The sequence below is a fragment of the Helicoverpa armigera genome, chromosome 16 (genome assembly GCF_030705265.1).
Source record: "Helicoverpa armigera isolate CAAS_96S chromosome 16, ASM3070526v1, whole genome shotgun sequence".
In the NCBI taxonomy this organism is placed as follows: domain Eukaryota; kingdom Metazoa; phylum Arthropoda; class Insecta; order Lepidoptera; family Noctuidae; genus Helicoverpa; species Helicoverpa armigera.
In genome coordinates, this window is record NC_087135.1 from 11,234,096 (window position 1) to 11,256,219 (window position 22,124).

The 22,124-nt window shown below is 36.7% G+C and overlaps 1 protein-coding gene, 1 long non-coding RNA gene and 1 other non-coding gene across 3 annotated transcripts in view; 2 read left to right on the forward strand and 1 right to left on the reverse strand.

Annotated features, from left to right (window-relative positions):
• The window catches only part of LOC110380993 (dopamine D2-like receptor), a 214,457-nt gene that overhangs the window by 104,687 nt on the left and 87,646 nt on the right, over positions 1-22,124 (forward strand). The gene's annotated exons all lie outside the window — the stretch shown is intronic.
• LOC126057040 (uncharacterized) lies at positions 7,894-10,804 on the reverse strand. Its single transcript, XR_010277260.1, has 3 exons — positions 10,147-10,804; positions 8,924-9,317; positions 7,894-8,574 (listed from the first exon to the last, which is right to left on the reverse strand). It is a non-coding gene; the product is annotated as an uncharacterized LOC126057040 (long non-coding RNA).
• Positions 14,812-14,883, forward strand: Trnap-agg (transfer RNA proline (anticodon AGG)). Its single transcript has one exon. It is a non-coding gene; the product is annotated as a tRNA-Pro (tRNA).

Sequence of the window (22,124 nt, forward strand, 5' to 3'; positions counted from 1 at the left end):
AAAGTCTGGATTTGTGCACAGCAGATATAAAGGGACTTGTAACGAATATTTACTCATATTATAAAGCTGAAAAGTTTTATAATATTAGTATAGATTTTTTTGTTTGTTCTATTTATCGGTCAGTGGATGGTGAAACCATCCTAAGGCCCTTCTAAAAGTCATAATAAAAGAGATTGGACCGGCATTGCCTCCGTCGAGCATCTATTGGCTCAGGCTCAGGATCAGGGTTAGTCAGGATGGCTCTGGACTCAAAGGAGCACAAACGGCCAACCATCAGGAATAAAGATGTCACAAAAAAGAGAAGAAATGTTGTTCAGTAAATTACTAATCAGATTGGTGTCTTTATAAAAATAACCAATTCCATAATTTTAGGTACACAAAATTCAAGTTCCTATAACGCAAAAAACTTTACATACAGACTCAGATTGGCCTACATGGAGCAGTAGATAACCGTACGATAGGCGTACTCGGATCGGCGTACATAATAATTGTTTGTTCGGAATCGCGCCCTGTTTAATTTGCCCTCGAAGCCGGCGCAGTGTGTGCCGAGCGCTAGATATGCGATTTTGTTTAAATTGTATCTTCTCTGTATTGGAGATGTGTTTCAGAGGGGATTTTTTTAATATAATACTCTTTATTTTGTTGGCTTGGTATACTTTTTATTGGCATTTATTCTTTGTTATACATGTGTTTAATCTTAACGCGTTCCTTTAATAATGGCGGCTGTGATATCTTCGAACGGCTTTTGATCTGAACTTACTTAACAAATGTTCTTCATTGTTTATAACAAATATTTAAGATAGGTATATGCGTGTTCACGGGTTCAAAGATTATTATCGTTATAAAATATTGCAAAAAAAAATATTTAGTTAATATCCTGGATCCTGGTGAAGTTAACATTATTATCTGCGCATGCGTCAAGTATTAGTGAAAATCACGGTAGCAGTTTATATTTAAACAAAATATGAATTCTAAGATCTGAATAAGAATGCACTCACGCCTGCAGTGAGAACGATAATGCAACAATAGGATAATAATGTTATACTTCAGCTCGATGCATTCTCAGATACGCAACGCAGGAATGGCTCCCAAAGGATTTTTATTCGCTTTTTATGAATTCTTATAGCAATATTATGCTAAGTTGTATCCTATACTGCTCGTGGTGTTACCAGAATATTCCTTCTACAATCCTTGCTATTATTACAAATGATTTCTCTGTAAGTTGCATGGATTCATTTTAAACTTGGTCTTGAGACAGATTCATCGGCATCTGCCTTGCCTTTTCCAAATAAGTCTAAGGATACATATCATAGGAGTGTCCAGAATATCTGACTCTTCTTTCTCAAAGTACGCCACCAACACGATATCTCTTGGTGAGACTGGTTATTAGACTATTTGGCTTCTGACTACCTGTAACAACTACCAAAGCTACACGTTACATACTATATATTTCAGCGTAACCTAGACTAAAAGATTTACTTCTCATGTAGCCCGATCATAAATTGTAAAATTCTACCTCACCAGTATTAAAATCCAAGCCCTTTTATATTATATCGTTTTATTTCAGGTTTGATTTTTGACACCCCCGGGATACGGAGGGCGAAAATTGATTACACGAATGTACTTTTGTTTCATTAAGTGAGGCTCGTAAAATATGCCCGTATTTTAGTCCAATAAGAATTTATTTGGGTCAAAAAGTTCTGAATGAAATTAAAAACGTAACTTATTGGTGTTCTGTGCGTAATTAGTATTCGGTTTGGATTTATTCGTATGATTTATGCGAATAATGGCGCGTGACAAATTATCTGGTGTTTGGGTTGTTGTACGTGTGTTCCTGGAAAATGATATAGAAGCGTAATTGCGGGAGTAATGAAGTCAATAATTGACAAACATAACATTATTAGTTCGTGCGTCACCTCCAAGTATCCTGGTGTATTTCAAGGTGTATATTGAAAATTGGTCATAATCTCAAAAATAACTTAACAGCAAGCTTATATTACCAGCTTCGAAGCTTGATTAACAAACAGTTTTAAAGATCAATTCTATTCATACCAAATTCGATTATCGATGAACTAACTACTAAGATATCACTTACATAATTACAAGACAAATCTAAAGATTAAAGACATTAATGCTACAACATGTTTCCCCGACACCTCGAACTTGGCAACCAATAATATCATTCCTCGAGAGTGCCCGAAAGTCCCCGAAAGTGCCCGAAAGTCCCCGAAACTTCCAAAAGCCTTAGGACAAGGTGTCAAACTTGTAGCATAAAATCAATTTGGGCGAGACCACATGTTGCCATAACGTGGGCCCTATAATGTGCCCTTATGGGCAAACTTGACAGATTTGGGCACAGCCGAGCAAATTGTTGAGGGGGAAGGGAGTAGTTTGCCGTGTTAACGATTAATTATGTTAGTGTAGGAGAAATTTTGAGAAAAAGTTTAAGGAGAATTCTTTGACTGTCGGAAAGCTGCACTCTTCCCGAGTAACGTATGCTATATTTATTCCGGTACGAGCAGTAGTTCCGACGGTACGCTGGTGAAACCGCGGGAGAACAGCTAGTACTTAAATATCACATCTTCAGTTGAGCAGTTTTATTGAAATCGAAACAAATAAACTGACAGAGTTCTCTTTTACACCGCATTTCTAATATTACTAAAGTAGAATACGAATAAATTATTCGGTATTTACTTTTATGTTGGCGTATTTGCGAAATTGGGTCTCATTGTAAACCGTCTCATATTTAAATGAAGTGGTTACTCGATAAGATGAATAAATAGCTTTATTAAATTTCGACCTTCGACTCTTGTTTGGTTTTGAAAACGTTCTTGTCATTGGTTCGTCTTTTATGAAACAATGCTATATTTTATTTCTATTAACTAATTCAGTAACATTGGCAATGTCATAAAACTGGTCATGGAATATTTCTCGTGATAAGAACTCTTTATGAGAGATGATAACCTGAAAACTTACCTAGAACGTAGAATAAAATATAGAAATCGCTCTTGCGTTCAAAGCAGGTACATACTCATCCAGAGGTGCCGAATTATATAACAAATACTAAACTACTGCAACTATTTGAAAGAACGTTTTTGTCACCAACCACACAAACGAAGGAGTTTTTACGACATTACATACAGGGAGGATGGTACTCCGCTGTCAAGTTCACACGGCATAATTAATTGACGACACACCTATTGAGAACTTTGAGAATACTTGGACCTGTCTCAATTGTAGAGGGTATGTCTTGGAGATAATAACCCTTGAAATTAATAAATCGCCATCAAGAACATTAGTATTGAGTTCAATCGCATTATTATTATACCCTATCGTCTCTGCGAAATTGATTTATTTAAAAGTATAAATACCTATACCTTTCTCATAATTAATCGTTTGTGAAAACTGCACGAAAATCCGCGTAGTAGTTCATAGCTGCTTGCGAACGAAAGAACGGATAAAGCAAATTATTTTTTTTTATAATAAGTTGTGATTAAATTATTATCTGGCTAATGCTAATAAAGCAACAGGAAGACGATGTACCTACCTACATATTGAAATGGGTTCTTAAGTAAAAAAAAATATAGAGCAGTATTTTTAAACCTACATAATATCAGATGTCCGCTGTAAGTACCAGGTTGACAGGAGCGTGCAAGAGGTTGCGTTCAGTAAAGTTAACAAGAAACTTCATTACGGCGGGATCCCGTGATTAACGTTAACATTATCGTACGCCGACCGCTCTTGTGCCAGCTGCGATAGTGCTGGGAACAACTATCGATAAAAATAACATCGACACTTTTTTCTTGAATTGCTCCATGAAAAATACAGGTCATGGAATACTCAGCTGTTCGGTGAGACTGGAAGCCGTCTTCAACATTAGTTGGGAAAAGATTAGGCTGATGAGGAACATCGAAACTATTTGTGAACTAATATGTAATGCTATATAATAGCTGAGATGCATTTAGATAAGGAAATATATCTTCAAAGTTGACTTGCTTGCTGCAACTTATAAGTAGATGTTTTGGAAACGTATTCAAAACTGCGTCCGTTAACGACTTGTGGCACACATAGTAACAACATATAAAAAAGACAGAAAAATAATCTGCAAGAAGCATTATTTTATTATTTTAATACCACACAAATAAAATTCATAAAATCCTTAATTAATTACTTATTTACAAAAACTATCGGCACTAACCCACCTCTAGCGCCTGTATTCGCAATCTAGTGTAACGATCTGCTATTAAGAGCTAGGTAAAAGTGGGTAAGACGTGCTACCCTACACATAGAACGCCTCTACACGTTACACGTACAGCATTAGCTTAGAATAAGCTAGGCATGGAGAACAAAATGAGTAGCGGAGGTGCCAAAACGACAAATCTCCTAAGGGATCTATCAGACAGAGCGCGCTCATGCGGTCAAGCGTTCAAGCGGTCAGTTTTTCGTTCTAGCTCTACTACTACTTCTTCTACTTGACCGACGCGGTCAGAATACCTCCTGTATAAGTACAAAAACTGACCGCTTAAATACTTCACCGCGTGACCGCTCCATGTCTGATAAATCCCTAAGAAAGTAGCGCGCCAAAATGCGAGTGTGCAGGGGACGAGTAACGTTACTGTCTTCGCCTTAAACGCCTTCATTGAACCCAATTTATTATTCTAATACCAAAAATCGTTGACAGATGTCTCATAGAACACGAAAGCCTCGTTAGTTCACTCGTAATTGACCGTCATGTCCACTGTACATATTTGACCTAGAGGAAGGCGCCTGACCTACCTGCATTATGGCATCTCCGTTTATCTTTCTTTACTCCGTTGCTTGGAATACCTTAGCGCTAAGCTACACTTGAATGCCGTACTAAGCTAGTAGAGCTGTGAAGTGGGGTACTAAGTATTTTCATTTAATTTTAGTTCGTACATGCTAATGAGCTGGTTTAGAGATAATTATTTTGGGATAAGAAGTTCAGTTACCTACTGTAGTTTAAGATGTTTACCTTGTTATTTTTGTGTTATGAAAGAACCTATCTTGTTTCTTGCATATAAAGCTGAATTTTTAAATTAGATATTGTCCATTTCAAGTTAAAAATGGAAAGGTTCTTGAAATTAGCCAACGTTTAATATAAAACAAACAATACTATTTGAGCTTATTACACTAACAAAATAAAACCCAATTTACAAAAAAAAACACACCTATTGAATTCAAAGACAATAGTCCAAAACATAGCTTCCCAAAAACCAGTCCATATAACCCCAAACTGCTTCACATTGGCCATTACCCCAGCTTTTTATACGCGCACTCCTCGTTAGGCCAGGGGTACATTGTACCCCTAACGAGCAATTTAACTACAACACATTGCTATTAAAAATGAATCGGGGGTGCAGGTATTACCCCAATTCATTTGGGGGTACTTTGGGATAATTGTATGGCTGCATTTTGGGAGAAGTTACGGTAATGGTTTTAAGGTGTCTTCTAAGGGGTTAAGGGGTATTCTAAGCTTAATTTTGTTAGTGGTAATGGCTTCATTAAAGACGTAGAATTTGGGTGTGGAATACTTGCCTTAATTCTTTATTCAGCTAAGATTCTAGATTTTCGGGGCTAGATATTGACAGAAATAATCTTTAGATGTCTTTCAAGTATTTATATGCTCTTCGCATTCCAAAAAGTTAATCTATTTTTGAATATGCATTTAAATAATAAAATAAGTCCTTTCAGCGGTTTCATTCCGCGTACCTGGATAAACATAGCCTACAGCCCTTCTAGATACTAAAATGTGTTGTTTATTACATTCTTTATCAAACCGATCCACTAGTTCCTGAGATTAGCGCGTTCAAATTGTTCAGCTTTATAATATTCACGTAAAATTCTGAATCAACAATCGCTATGAACTCAGAAAATCTATAATCAACATAACAATGTTCTGTAATATATTCTCCAACCAATAACAGTTCCATAAAAAACAATTGTGCCCACACAGACACAGGGAAGTTTGTTTTCCTCGTAAATATAAGTTTGAACCACGGACTCAGGAAAGATGAGCGGAGATGCCATAATGCAGGCAGGTCAGGTGCCTTCTTATATGTCAAATAAGTACGATGGACATGGTAAAACGATCAGTTACGAGTGAACTGACGAGGCATTCGGATTCTTTGAGATATCTGACATCGATTTTTGGTATTACAAAAAAGTAATCGGGTCCAAAGATGGCGTATAAGGGCGAAGACCTAACGTTGTTAGTCTTCTTCGTTTTGGCGCGCTACTTTCTTAGAAGATTTTCCGGTATGGCACCTCCGCTTGACATTTTGTTGTCCTCGGTTTGGGAGCAGATCAAGACAGGGCGGTTACGATCTACTTACATACTTACGTCTTAGTTGGTTTTTGAGATGGGGGTGCAACGAGAGATACACTTTATGATCGTATTACAAGTACAATAAGTAGGCATAACCTTTTTTTTATGCACCGCATTATTTTTTATGAGTTGGTTTATGATTAAGTGTCCTAGCAAGCCTTACTTATAAAGCTGTGAAGTTTGTTTGTTCGTGAATGCGATCATCTCAAGAACTACTTACTGGTCTGATATGAAATATTATTAAAGTTTTAGGTAGTCTATTTATTGAGACAAGCGATAGGCTCCTTTTAATGCAAGTCCTTTTGGTATCCTTTTGGAGCGCGAAGTTTACTTTCAGATTTTTTTTTGAGGAGTTATAAGAAATCGTATCGAGAAAATCAGGGATTTTTAGTTACTGTTCGAACGTTTGATTTCTAAGTATGTATATTTAGATATTTATGTTACTATTTGCAGACATGAATAATGCATTATAAATTAATTCAATAGGCGACGCTATATTGAATATCCGTTATCAATTATGAAGCAATTGATTACATGTTAATTAATGGATTGTCATTTTAACTAGAAGTCATTTGATATCCGTTGTCTATCAGTTTAATTGAGATACAGCGTGTAATCATAGATGTTAGACAGTCACATAGATATTACACGCAGAGAAATATCTGGCTATCTATACGAGAAAAAATGCTACTGTAACTAGAACTTCTGTTAACAACCGTGACAGCAAGACTCGTTGTTGATTTTACAAAAACCGTTTTGTTATTATTTTTACCTATCGTTTTATTAAGGACAACTAGACGTTAAGTTTAACTGACCAACCAACATAGTACTCAATACAGTGCAAATAACGCGCCTGTTACAATACCAATGTAATTAGAACCATACGTCACTAATTTACATTACTAAATCGATCGTAAGGACTACTATGCGATCTTGTATACATAAACACTTTTTTTTTTTGGGTTTACTAAATATTTTGCTGTATCTACTAATCAATTTATGTAACATAACGACCTGAACTGTAATGATAACTATTCGTATTGCAATGCTAGCTTTATGTTTATTGTAACAAGTACAATACATATTGTAATGCTAGCATCCTAGGTATTGTTATAGCTATTATCTCGTATGTAGTACCTACTGGTTTAGATGAAACCTGCAATCTAGTGCACTTATAGTACCTACTAACGGGTCCTCACAGGCTTTTAGTAGACGAAAATCCAATTTTATTTGTCTATAAGTAAATAAAACTGTATTTTCTCCACTGAAAGCCTAAAAGGGATCCGTTGTTGGTGCTGTCAGTCCACTGGATTGCAGGCGCTCCATCAAAACGCAGTTCATATATAGAGCCAGCAGTATGTGTGACGTAGTAAAACAATGCCTTTTTCAATACATTATCTAAAGACTCCGACTATCTTGTATCATAAGTGTCATCAAGTGTTAGATTAGAATCATAGAATTTGAGATTATCGGCATTTTTTACGACGTCCCACGCGCTACGGCTCTATATGTTTAGGATCCCTGGAATCAAAAATAAAAATATTACGTACAGAGAAAAATGACATTTATTTTAATATAATCATCACAATCATTGGTCCGTAGAAATTACACTTACACATTACGGCCCCTCACATCTGCATTGGTAGCATGATCGCGCGATAAAACATCCGTCCCTATCGCACTTACTAATAGTGCGATAGGGAGATGTTTTATCACTTTTCGCGCGATCATGCTACCCGTTCAGGCGTCTTTTCAGCGTCGACGTCCCTTATACTTATCATTTCTACATTCAACTTGTAAAGTATGGGGCCCTATTAGAGCCTGTTCACACTAGCGATTCTTTTCGGCGATGCGAGATCGCGGCGTGCACGCAACGAGCTCGCCGCGGGTCGTCGCGGTATCGCGGCGATTATTTTATCGCAATAATATCGCCGCGAGCAAACTTTATATGTGTGTGATATCGCAGCTTGCTCGCCGCGTGCTCGCGGCGATATTAATGCTAGTGTGAACAGGCTCTAATAGGGCCCTTCTTAAATCTTCAATAAGAAGCTCATGCCCGCGTGGCGTTTTTAACACTGGATATTTATTAATGTATGCTCCGATGGTCATTTCTGAAGTCTCTATTTCCTTCAATCTATTTTTGGAAGTTTTTTGCCACTTCTCTATCACTAAATGCCAGGGTTCTGTACAGTTTTGGAGCCACTGGATATCTTCATCTGCACCACCATCTGGAAAGATACATGGACTCATAAAAAAATCATGAAATAAAGACTTCAAAATAATTTAATTTAGTAAAATAAGTTGCAAGTTATTAATGTAATTAACTAGTGTCATGCCAAATCATGGGATTAGGTTGTCAAGCGGACCCCAGGTTCAATTGAACCGTGTCAGAAAGGTGGGCCAAACGTTAGGAGGATGATGAAACTGCAAGTTATTAAAGTTGCTAGAAAGAGGCCAAGGAAAGGCAGTCAGACAAACAACACAGTTGTCCTTTTTTCCTTTTGAGGTTTGAATACAATTAATAACCTATTTAAAATAAAAACAAATAAAAACCCAGGTAGATAACTTAAAACTTGCCTTCTTCGACGACTTCTGGCTCGTTGCTGTTATTGTTGATGTTGCTGCCATTTTTCTTTTTAATAACCTTAGCCTCCCTTAATTCGCGGCGCCTGTTTTGTAGACAGTCATATAATTTGCCTTTTGCACATCTTTTTATTTTAAGTTTAGTATCATTAATGTATGGAATAAAGTAAGTACTTATATTTTCCTTTTTGAATACTTCAGTTATTTCTTGTGCTTTTGTAAGAAGTAGAGAACTGTCTATTCTTTTATTTGGGTCTGATTGCATTAGGTCTTTTATTATTATATTGCAAACTTTTCTTCGCCCATTATTTGATAATTTGCCTTGTTCTGAATATAAATTTAGCAGGCCTTGTCCTTCATTCGATTTTAAGAGTAGATTTTTCAACGGCTGAAATACACAAAAATAAAATTAATTATTAAAATAATTGAGTAGGTTATTATGATATAATATTGTCTTCGGTTAGCGCGATAGTTAAACATAATTGTATAACTTACACAAGAAAGTCCCAACGCCTAAGGCATAATTTTCTGGTCTAGGGGAATCGAATACTTGGCTTGGGAACCTAGATTGTATAAAACAAGCCTATTGACTAGTTATCCTTTTCGCATGTTTTGAAGCTGAGCTGACTCTGGGTGTCCTGTGTGCCAAACCCTCTGGGCCTTACTACAAAAACTTTAAACCCTGTTTTACACTTGTCTAATAAAATTTTGGCTGCAAAATGAACCATATGTCAACGTCATAATTTGACATTTTTTTAGACAAGGCATAAACTGACGTTTAAAAGTTTTTGTGGTAAGACGGATTAAGTTTAAGATGAGATGACTGTGTAGGTATCAACTAATTTATCGCGTAAGTATATAATGAAATTCCATGAATAACTTTAAGACTTTTTGTTGTAAACTTATAAAGTCATTATATAGTTACACCACTTACTTGTTTAAATTGAATAATAGCTTATATAGAATATACTTGTATAAATTGAATATGAATACTACAACAATAAGAAGACCTACATCAGCCATTATGCGAATACAAGAACGCCAACACTCTTACTGCGTGGCCAAAAACAGCCGGAACAACAATCGATCAAATCGCTTATTTAAATAAAATAGAATACTTTAATGCGAACCAAGCGAACCATGGTAAATGTACAGTTGTTACAATAAAATCCATAGAACACATGGCATCCTGATACTAAGACAATGGTACAACTTACCTTGAAAAGTATGAATATATTGGGGTAAACCCCACTGCTTTAATAACTGAGGGACGTCTTGGTCAATGTCATCATCCATCTCGTCACTGGTTTTGTAATAATAACCCAAAAAGGCGAAAAACACTTCAAATTCAATCTGCAATACTGCGCTCGCTCGCTGGTCAAAAACACAATGGCCGCCAAGCCGGACGCCGGCTCGGGTGCGGGTGGCGGTGGCGGGGCGGGATGCGAGCGCGCGAGTTTGTTTACAAAAACACAGTTTTCGATAAACAGTACAAGATACTTTGCTATGAATACCACCTCGATTGTTATTGTAACATTATTATTTTATAATATTTTAAAACACACTAACAAATAGCACGGAGTAATACATGCATTGTACCGTTTACTGTTTCCGGTGCGGTTTTTACTATAATAGTCTTGTTAAGGCCTAACACTACATAAAGGGTAAACCAAACTAAACGATTTTTAAGTGACGCTACGAACGATATGTACTGCAAACAATAATGTAGTTGTAATAAAAATATTATTGTTTTGATTACAAACACACTCGTAGTCTACCAGTAACATTGTAAATCATTAACCGTAATTGGATCATTTAGTAATTGCGAATCTCTGTTTCTTATTACTTACAATACATTATATAAATATTAACAGAATTCTTGTTCATGATACATAAATTATTGATGTTTTTGTTCAATTATATTTTTTTGTAAGCTACATTAATCAAATAATATAATGAAACATACGATTAGTAGGAATGAGTAATTAGTCGTAAAGATAACAAGGGTCAAGTATTTCAAACTAGAAACTTTGTAACTTCATTTTACTATTCGATTCAGTACTTCTGTTTGTCACCAATTTCTCTGCGTGTAATTGCATAATGACGTATTGACAAACTTGGTATTAAGCTGATGAGATGTTTGATTATTCTGGCTTTTGATATGTAATGATAGTTAAAGCTAACACTACTTCTCTGTTGACATAAATTCATAATAGGCAAGCTATTTTAGTGTTGATAAAATTATTAAAATCTTCTCTTTGTCGATACGCATACGGCTAACAGGCTTTACTGAATCTATTATTACCATTTTTTTGTATGGAAACCGGATCGTTGCCGTGTTGTGTACCTTTCTCTCAATAGGGTTGTTTCCTAGTATTCATTTAGTTAAAAATAAATAAATGCACCGAAAGTTCACAAAACTAGAAACACGATAAGCTATATCATATTATTTATAACTGACCATATATTTTTTAATTAATTTATGAAATCTTAATTTAGAGCCTATGACGTCACGCCATTAAAAACGACGAGAAGAGACCGATGACGTCATTCTCTCTGTGACAGATATATCGAAATAACCTCAGAATTAATGTTTTGTTTATTTGCTTCTGTGAAGTTCTGTGTGTTAATTGCATTGAAGTGATACAACTGCTAAAGAATTATGGAGAAAGGATTTATGAAAGCTTATAGTTCCAATCTGCCAAGAGTAGACTCTTCTATGGTCGCTCAATTCTTTGCCAATAACCAAGATTTTTCAGCGGAACGTGGATGAACAGTTTATTTGGAGCACTAATGGTCGTATTTCCAGTCTCGCACAACACAAACCTTGTAGACATTCATTTAATTTAAGTTTTTTGAAAAAGCATCAAATCTTTTTGAACGCGGACACAAACATAACCTCAATATAAATAAACACAAACTTTACGTTTCTTTGCACCGTTTCATTTTTCCGTGTACACAACTCAAAACATTTGAGGTATTTTATTTTTGTGCAAATGTATAAAAATAATTTATATGTATAAAATATTATAGTTTTTGTAGCTATTTTATAAAAATACATTATAAAAATTAAGAAATCCATTAGTTGGTATGTTAGTTTTTTCTCGTTAGATGTGCTTTAAAATGTAAAGGAATGAACAGAGAATGTTGACGTCACAGTCACGTGATCTAGCGTTTTCCGAGCAATATTCTAAGAGAAATAGAAAAAAATGTAATACATAAAAAATAAAAAGATTTGAGACGAAAAATGAAAGAGAGGGTGATCTTAAAATTATTTAGAAGCTATCTAAATAGATTTCCGAAAATTGGAAACAACCCTATTACCCAGTAACAGAATGTGGTTCCTTCCACACACAATTTCTCATTATGTTATGTCACGTTATTATTATTAATTTTTACAACGAATATAACTATTAACTATATAATAATATTCAATCCTATACAAAACTATAAAAATATTGTAACTTATCTAAACCTCCAAGATCACTCTACTTACTTAAGTATTTATATAAATTTACCGATCACATCAACGTACATATTTACAACTCACAGCTCAGTGCGTTCCAAACTTATTGACAAAGCGGAGCTTGCGTGTGCAAGTAGGTCAATCTTCAGCTAACTACGGCTCTATGGATCTATCTATATTATCTAAGTATAGCCTCTAAATATTACCAGTCCCTTCTGTTTTACCTAATTGTACTATCAATCATTAGTTCAGTAAATTAGCTGGAGTATTAGTACTTGAAATTGGAAGTCTTATAAATCAGCTGTCATTTTGAACATCTTCGGTACTTGTTACGGGTTGTTAGAAGCCAGTAAATCTGACTACCAGTCTTACCTAGCGGTATTGGGTTGCCCAGGTAACTAAGTTGAGGAGGTCAGATAGGCAGTTGCTCCTTGTAAAACGCTGGTACTGAGCTGCATTCGGTTAAGCTGGAAGCCGACCCCAACATAGTTGGGAAAAAGGCTAGACAATAATGATGAATCGGGAGTCTTATAATTAGAATATTGAAAATCGTATAAAAATACTTCCTACTAATATTATAAACGCGAAAGTTTGAATGTATGGATGTTTGTTACTCTTTCACGCAAAAACTACTGAATGGGTTTTAATGAAACTTTACAATAATATAGCTTATACATCAGAATAACGCATAGGCTACAATTTGTAAACATATTGTTCGAAATACTAAACCTGCGCAGACGAAGTCGTGGGCACCAGCTAGTAGTATCATAAATTTTATAACCTGATTGTTTTTTTCTTAACAACAAATAGGTATGTTTTTTTGTTTTTATATTAGAATAATATATTTTTATCGATCTATTAAAGATGTTATTTACAAGATAACTTTTTTATGGTCAACAATATTTTGAAATTGATTTTGGTAAGCTCTAAGAAAATAGCTTGTAATTTATAATTCAAGGGGCGTTCACCTTTGAAATTAATCTTGCCGAAACTACATCTAGTCTTAGAGAATTTCCAATAAAATTCATATTTATCTAAGATTGCAATCAATGCGGCAGTAAGTCTTGGAACGTATAAAACGGAGTTGAATCGTCTGCGATCCTACTGGTTCTAAGTGCGTTTATGTCCAAATCTATTTCCTATATGTAGAGGTATAACTAGGTGAATGTATGTACAAGTTGTTATTACCTACGAAATATATCTATAGAAAATTTTTCAAGGTTTGACACTTATATAAAAAGTTGTTGTAATATACATATGTGTGTGTATATTTCTTATTCGGATGCGGTGAGTTGGTCCTTCGAGACTCGAATGAAACCGCGAGAAACTGCTAGTTTAACACTAACACTTTCATGGTGACATAGATAACCATGTGAAGCATTACAGCACAATAGGGTTGCTATATGGCAGCAGCCATGGAGAACAAAATGACTAGCGGAGATGTCACAACCCGAAATGCGGGAGATTGAGAGACGAGGAATATTACTAGCTCCCTCCTTACACACCTTTGAAACCCACCTATTATAGAAATACTAGCCGTTTTCCCGTGGTTTCACCCGCGTCCCGTGGTAACTACTGCCCGTACCGGGATAAAATATAGCCTATGTTACTCGTGGATAATGTGGCTTTCGAATGGTGAAAGAATTTTTAAAAACTGTCCAGTAGTTTTTGAGCCTATTCATTACAACCAAACAAACAAACAAAGTTTTCCTCTTTATAATATTAGTATAGATGTCCAAAACAAAATCCCAATCTTCAACAGATTTACCCTCGTTAGTTCTAGTAACTGATCATACTCACCTCACGTAGCTTGACCTACAAGAAGGCGCCTGGCCTACCTTCCTTATGGCATCTTTGCTCATCTGTCCTTACTCTCTGCTACATACACAGGGTGTGTACTTACGTGTTTACGAGCCTACAGGGGGCTGTATCTGTTGTTTATAAGGGCCAGGTATAAATTTGACGCGGTGGCGAATGCGATTGTATTATGGTGTTTAAAGTATGGGAAATGGGATGACTTGGGAACAGTTCGTGTTCTTGTTGAGAGGTAATTTAAAACTAAGTGAATTGGTGAATTTTTAAAAGATGTTTAAGTTTTATGCCCCTGTTTGCAAGACCTTTCCCCTGTCTTTCAGCACCTTTTTTTGCAGCTGAAGAAGAAGATTCTTTTTAGTGGGGCTGGTTTATTCACATTGTCGTCTATCAATACACGTAGGTAACTGTTTTTTATCTGTTGAAATAAAACCATAATAATTAAATAAGATATTAAAATGCCTCTGATAATGATTTTATCCATGGGATTTTCTTTATCAATGAAGTTTTATTGCTACTTGATGCCAAGCATCTTTATACCTATGTAGTTATTTTTTATCATATAAAAATGATTGCATCCGCTAATTGAACATAACTGTCAGCTGGCTCGTTGGTCTAGGGGTATGATTTTCGCTTAGGGTGCGAGAGGTCCCGGGTTCAAATCCCGGACGAGCCCAATCTCTTTTTTATTCTTTTTTAATACAAGTATGCCTCTTGGACACGCTCCCAGTTGACAGCGATGGGGACGAATTTTTTGACGCTTTTTAGTTGTTTGTTTTACTAGGATAGTTTTTGATTTTTATTGTAAATATCTATGTAAATAAACTGTAAAAAGGTAATTCATACAAGTCAACAAAATGAACAATTCGAAATGCAATTTACACTTGTTTTCGTTAATTATTTCAGCGGTAAATCTTACGAACCGTGGTATTTTAATGACGACAATTGAAATGGTTTAATTGGTCGATTATCGGTGAAAAATAAAGAACTGAAATAAAAACGAAAAGCGTCGAGCGCTCATTAATAAAACTACTTGGTGCTTTATGTGCTTGCATTTTGAGAATTTACGGGGTTTTTTGTGAAAAGTAAATTTTAATATTGTGTTTGCATTTTTGGTTTATCATTGAAACTCAGGAGCACGTTATTTAAATCGAAAAGTTTATTTAATATGCATTGTATTTCTGGTATAAATAATAATAAGTATTGAATATTCTTTGATATCTACATAGTTACAGGTTAATGAAAGTGTATTAAAAAGCGATGGTGAATAGATTAACAAAATACGACAACTCAAGACTTATTAGGTTTTTTTGCCTATCGTGACTATTCGGCCCACATAGGCCGAGTTCGGCTGATCTTACGATTAGTTCCGTCATACAAATCATTAATCATCTTAATTATGTACTTAAAACAAATATAAACTAGAAAAAACAACAAAAAAAACACAACCCATGCAAGAACCACTTTTACGATAACAGAGTGGACACGAGCGTGTGATATTCAAAATATGTAGACCCCAGTTAGGTTAAAGACAAACAGTAATTTATTCATAGGAGAAGAAATCTAAAAATGACCGCGGCCCTGGTACAAAAAACTGGTCACGCTGCTAACCCACAGCGGGAGGAGTCATTTGATGATTTCCGTTTAAAAAAACAACAAAAAATCAGCACTTTTTGAAGGTCAAGTTTATAAAAGACAGCCTCCAAAAATGCCCGCCCTTCACCACCATGTGCTTTTAGCTAGCATCTACATAGACCGCTGCCGAGTCCACTGTACCTGCGCCCTAAGATTAGTATACCACCTTAGTACTCTTAAACTGACGCTAGATGTCGCCACTTTACATACCGTCACTCACCGCGAATAAACATGATATTAGAGTCCATTGAACCCAGAGTTGGTATAATCAGGCAAATTGCGCGGCGGTGACAATGTTGTTCCACTCTCCCTCAGCCCTCGGGAGTTGAGTCCCTTAGAGTAAACAAAATAAAATTAAACGCCGGCGTTTTTGTGTGACGGGATGCTGTGTGGTATGTAGCGGGAGAAAGGTATTTAACATATTTTTTTTTTGTTATTGGTTAGCATAGTTTCTTCCCTTGAATTATAGAATATGAATAGAAGAATAAAATCATAAGATATAGACATAATATACCTTACCGCGTTTTCATTCGCAACTTATGAAAACCGTGAACACTGCCAGCGCTATTTAAAGCGCTAAATATATCAAATTATTTTTGGACTCGATTTTATTAATGTACTTTATAATGAATAAGGTTTAATGATATTTACACACAAACAAAATAAAAATAGCACAAATTAACTAACGACTAAAAATACCTCAAATTTTATTATTAATTTATTTTCAATTCTCAAATTGTCTTTTCATTAACTAATTGGTAATTTCTAAATATGGATACATTTTTGACGCACGAGTACTAACGCTGACAGAATCCACATTTTCCGTAAATTACAAATTTCCCCGGTATTCTCCCAGGAGCTGTGAGTATTCATCCGGGATTTGGGAGCTGTTAGTGCCGGTTCAATTACCGTGCCTAATTATTGATATCGATGGAGGCTGCATTTCCGGCTTTTAGCGCACCGGGGTTACACTTAGAGGAGATTTATTTAATATCTGGAGCATCTGCATCATACTTTTATAGGGATCATAAGATATATACTAATTGTTTTTATCATGCAATCGACATACATATTTATACACAAAATAGCGGTCGTTAAGAGGCTCTTAAGTATTTATATGTACTTGACCAACTATAGATGATTTCACTAAAGAACAATGTCATTTTCTGAGAGTAAAAATAATTAATCCGTCTAATACACCAAAAACTTAAGCTATATGTTTCAGATTAGATGTTGATATAGATAATAAATTTATAAAAAAGTCGTCCACAATGCTTTAAGTTAAAGTAATATTATTTATCGCGAAGCCCAATAACATACCACACAGCAACCGCGAGTTTGTGCGAAAATCGAATTGTTTTGTTTAACGCTTCTGGAACCCCCTTCCGTAGGGTACACACACATGGAACCTCCAGGAGCCCATACATATGTATGTATGTACTAAATTCATATACAATTGTGAAGCTATAGCTATTGCTGATCGAGGGAGGAAAATATCGAGTTGGGTCGTCACAGGCTTTAGAAAGAAGTTAGTAGTATTTTTTTCATATCTGAACTATATTTATTATTAGAAGGGTTTTATTTTATTTACATAGATATTTACAATACATATTTACAATAAAAATCAAAAACTATCCTAGTAAAACAAACAACTAAAAAGCGTCAAAAAATTCGTCCCCATCGCTGTCAACTGGGAGCGTGCCCAAGAGGCTGGCAGCATTACCTCGTTGGATCGCCATGCTGATTCTTTGTCCGAGGTAATAGCCAGCCCTCTGGTCACGAGAAGCGTCAACCAGCCGCCTTGAGAGATCTTTAAATAGAATATGGGCATTCGGACCCCACGACCCGAGGGTTTCAACCCCAAACGGTTCGAAAATATAGTTTCCGACAAGGCCACTATATTTCCGCCGCTTGAGGTTCTCCGCAGCCGCAGCGGCAGCAGCAGCACAGCACGCAGAACTTGGAAGGTGTGATGGCGCAAGAGTATCGACACAGGTTGCGTCCCATACTAAAGGCCTACCCATCTTCCAAGGGAATAACGATATGCCGTCTGGTCTCTTACCGTCGTCGCGTGCCAAGCCGTTTGGTTCTAATACAGCTGGTACCCCGACGGCAACAAGAGCTCGACGTATAATGTCATTGATGTTTGCATGCCGGGCAATACGGCCCGCACTACGGCTGCACGACAGGCCGTGGTGTCCGAGGCTGGTGACAGCCTCACCACAGTGGCAGCGATGAGGGGAGCAGCACGGTGCTCCTATACGTAAGCAAGTAGCGAGGCGGAAAGTTGTATCGTCAAACATGGTGCCAATATTTGACGACGGTAGTGCCTGAAGCCAAAGCCCCGACTCCCATCTACCCACAGCCAGTAGGCGCGCTCGCTCAGCAGGAGTAATTGCCGTTTCTATCAAACTATTCCGGGTTACTCTGCAGAGCGGCTCATCCCACTGTCTTTGGGAGGACGGGTTGCTGGGTAAATTTTCGTTCGGGCAAGTAATTTTCCATGCATCCATAGCCTCGGCTAAATACGGCACCTCGAAATCAGCCAGTGTTGGAGTAAGAATATTCCTGGTTAATTTCTCAGTGCCGTGAACCGAGGATATGAATGCCGGTAAACTAATACTGGTAATTTTGCGGACGCCGAGACCTCCCATCCGGATGGGCAATGTGGCTTGTTGCCAGGCTCGGTCGTCCAGGGCCACATTGAGAATGGAGCTGAGGGTATGGCGGATAATTTTATCAATTGGGTCTAAAAGGTGGCTATGTTTAAAGAGATGAGAAGAACGGAGGTAATATGTAAATTTAGGACCAAAACAGCAGTGTCGAATAATTGTGATGGCCGAATGCATTGTAATTTTTTGTAGGCGTTCCGAAATATCGTTGAAATTATCAATTTTTTCCGAAATAAATGTAGAAAAAGATTGGTCTAGGATGGGAGCCCCTTTATTAGAATACTACCTATAGTTATTATTAGAATTGCATTTATTGTTTTGTTTGTGTATTATTGTAGTGAACGAATTTGATCGGACCACTTGCAACTGCACCTGCACTTTAGTCGTCTAACTTATAGGTGTTCCAGCCAATACAGTTTAAGGCTTCCCAGGTCTTTCAAAGCCTACGCAGTCCTTATCTTATACAGTCCATATAAACCCCCACGCCACAAGGAAAACCGCTATAAAACAGATCAATTAAATCAAAATCTAAGCCACAGGGGATTAGCTCGTGCTCACACGTGCGATGAAGCCGTAAATAACTTTACACGTGTAAATAAATGCAAATTCTAACCATTTTAATATTAATGTGCTTACTAAATTGTTATTTAAAACAACATTAGAGATGTTAATTGGTTATTTTGCACGTAATTCACCGGATTTTCAGTCGTATTGGCGATGGTGTGAAGGTTTTAGTAACGGCAAATAAGTGAATGTTAAATAATCACGTGCTAATTTGAATTTATTTAGTATGTTATTCATCTGCGATAGGTGACAAACTAAACGTAGCAACATCATAATTATTAATGACCCATAAAAAAATCGATGAGTAGATATTGTGTTCTCATATCTATGCTATACTGGTAAGATAAAACTGAAGAGTTTGTTTACTTGAACGCGCAAATCACAGAAACCACTGGATTCATTTAAATAAAGCTTTCAGTGTTAGATAGCCCATTTATCAAGGAAGGCCACGTGCATTTTTTTTCCAGGTTCGTGGACATGTTCCCACGGAACGCGGCTGAAGCCACTGGCAAAAGTTAGTCTTTTACAAAAACCAAACTGAACCAAATACTTGATCATAAAATAGTTTTAGTGGAATAATTGAAGTGGTTAATTTTCCTTAACACTCGTACCTTTCTTAGAAACTTAAGTTCTCTTTAAGAGTCAGTGGAGCGATTGCTTATTTCTTTTCTTCAGTAATAAATGTAAAAACACTTTCCTTTATCAGCTGTTAAATGTTATTATTAATTCCTTTTCTGAGAACCAGAATAAGTTGTATTTATAGCAGGTAGACTGGAGATTTCCAAGATATTTGGTTCTTGCCGGATACTGAAACATTAGGTAAAGAATAGGCAATTGTTTTTTGGCTCTTTTTTATGGTTTGTGTGTTATGTTATAAAGGTCAATAGAACCTTCGTTTTCAAAGAAATATTATGATTTGATCTTTTTAAAATTAACTTTACTTAACGTATACTTTACAAACTTCAAAAACCTCGGAGTAATCGATGTACATACATAGAAAAAAAAAAAAAACATACCGGCCGAATTGATAACCTCCTCCTTTTGGGGAAGTCGGTTAAAAAAAGGAGATGTCCCCTACCTAAGAGAACTATTATATATAGGTATATTAAACTTCAGTGATTCGCCCTTCGAGATTACACTTATTTACTTGTAGTAGCACGGATATGTGCTGCCATCTTACACTACTTTAGAGCAACCATATTTAAAAAAATAATTATGCGCGCTCTAATGTGGGTATCTCATACACGTTTTGTGTGGCTGCCATCGCGCACGTATTTTTTTATCGTTATTAGTTATTTGGATATTTTAGTGGGTTTTTTGTGTTTAAATCATGGGAAAACGAAAACACCACGACGAAGAAGAGTATTTGGCTCGAAAAATCAGAAAATACGAGAAAAAGATGTCTCGAGTTCGCCGTAAACAAAGGAGTTACCGCAGTGCATCCATTTCAAGTTTAGAACGTGATCGATATTCGGATAACGAATACCCGGGTCGCCGCAGGAGACTCCACAAAACGGAGGTTTGTACATACATGGATATTTAAATTTCGAACGACACTCTTCGACAGCGTGACCTTGACCTACTTTTCAAACAAATCTTTTTGTTTACCGTCTAGTGCTATGAGTTTAGTCTGCAAGGCTAATACCAACCAATAGTATACTTCAGTTTAACCTGTAAGGTTAATCGCTGTATATGTGGTAGCACAGAAACTCTAGAACATAGTCCGGGAGGCTATGTCGTGAGTTATGTTTACAGTTATGTGGATGACACGGATAACTACCTAATTCTAGAGTACAAACCGTGAGTTTGTATCATGAATTTGTTACTATTGTTTCAGGAGCCCCTTATGAAGTAAATTTTACATTAAATCAAACTTCACATTCAAACGTCTCGGCTACCAATAGTATATCCGTGCCCGCACCGACGGCAACTTTGCTCCCGCACCTGATCCTACTTCTGTTGTTATACCCGTCCACGCCAAATATACCGCCGCCGCTAGAAAATGCGCCTACGGAAGGTATACAGGAATTAGACCTACAACCTGATATTTTGTGTTTACTCGGAGAAGAGCCTGTGAGGGAAGAGAAGTTCGGTGTGAATGTTCACAAAGACATTGCTAGCCGCTGGTCTGATATATTAGTTAATGGTATTAAGGATCAAACTAAAAATGAGATATTGAAGGCCTATAATGTACCTGATAATCTTAGAGTTGCTCAGGCTCCGACACTTAATCCTGAAATAAGAGCGGCGGTGAATGAAAGTGCCTTGAAGAGAGACGATATTCTGATTGATAAACAGAAGATTTTGTCTGTTGTCATAACAAGTTTGGCAAATACAATCACGTCTGTTTTGACAACTACTTCCATCGACGAGACGTTCAAGTGTCAGATGTTAAAATGCCTTAGTGATGCCGGTAGACTCTTGTGTCATGCACATTTTGATGAGACACAAACTAGAAGGAATTTTTTGCTGTCGTGCCTTAACAAAGAGATCAAAGATAGTGTTAAGGACCTTAAACGTGATCACATGTTATTTGGTACTGATCTTCAAGATAATTTAAAATCTATGAAAGCTATTATAAAACAGGTTCCGAGTTAAAATCTTCGGCTGCTAAGCCGAAGTTACCACCCAAAATTTGCAACCGAAAGGATCAACTCCAAGGGCTTTAAACTGGAGGGGCCCGCCACCGCCGCAGTCACAGCCTCGCCGCGCGCCAGCGAGACCGAACCCGACGGCTGGTGGGCGCAAGCAGCAGCCATCAACGCGCCGTGCGACGGACCGTCGTGCTCCACGTCAGCAGAGCCGGCCCTCGCGCCGCTAGCCGAGGTGAACGGCACTAATGTACAGGCTGGTAGATTGAAATATTTCTATTATAATTGGTTACACATCACGAATGATCCAGTAGTCTTATCCTGGGTTAATGGTTTGCGAATTCCTGTTTCAAATGTTATCTTTCAGTCTAGCATTTATCCACAAAACACTCCCAAATCCAATGCAGATGAGTTAGCCATGACTAAAGAAATTGAGAATCTTTTAAGTATTGGCG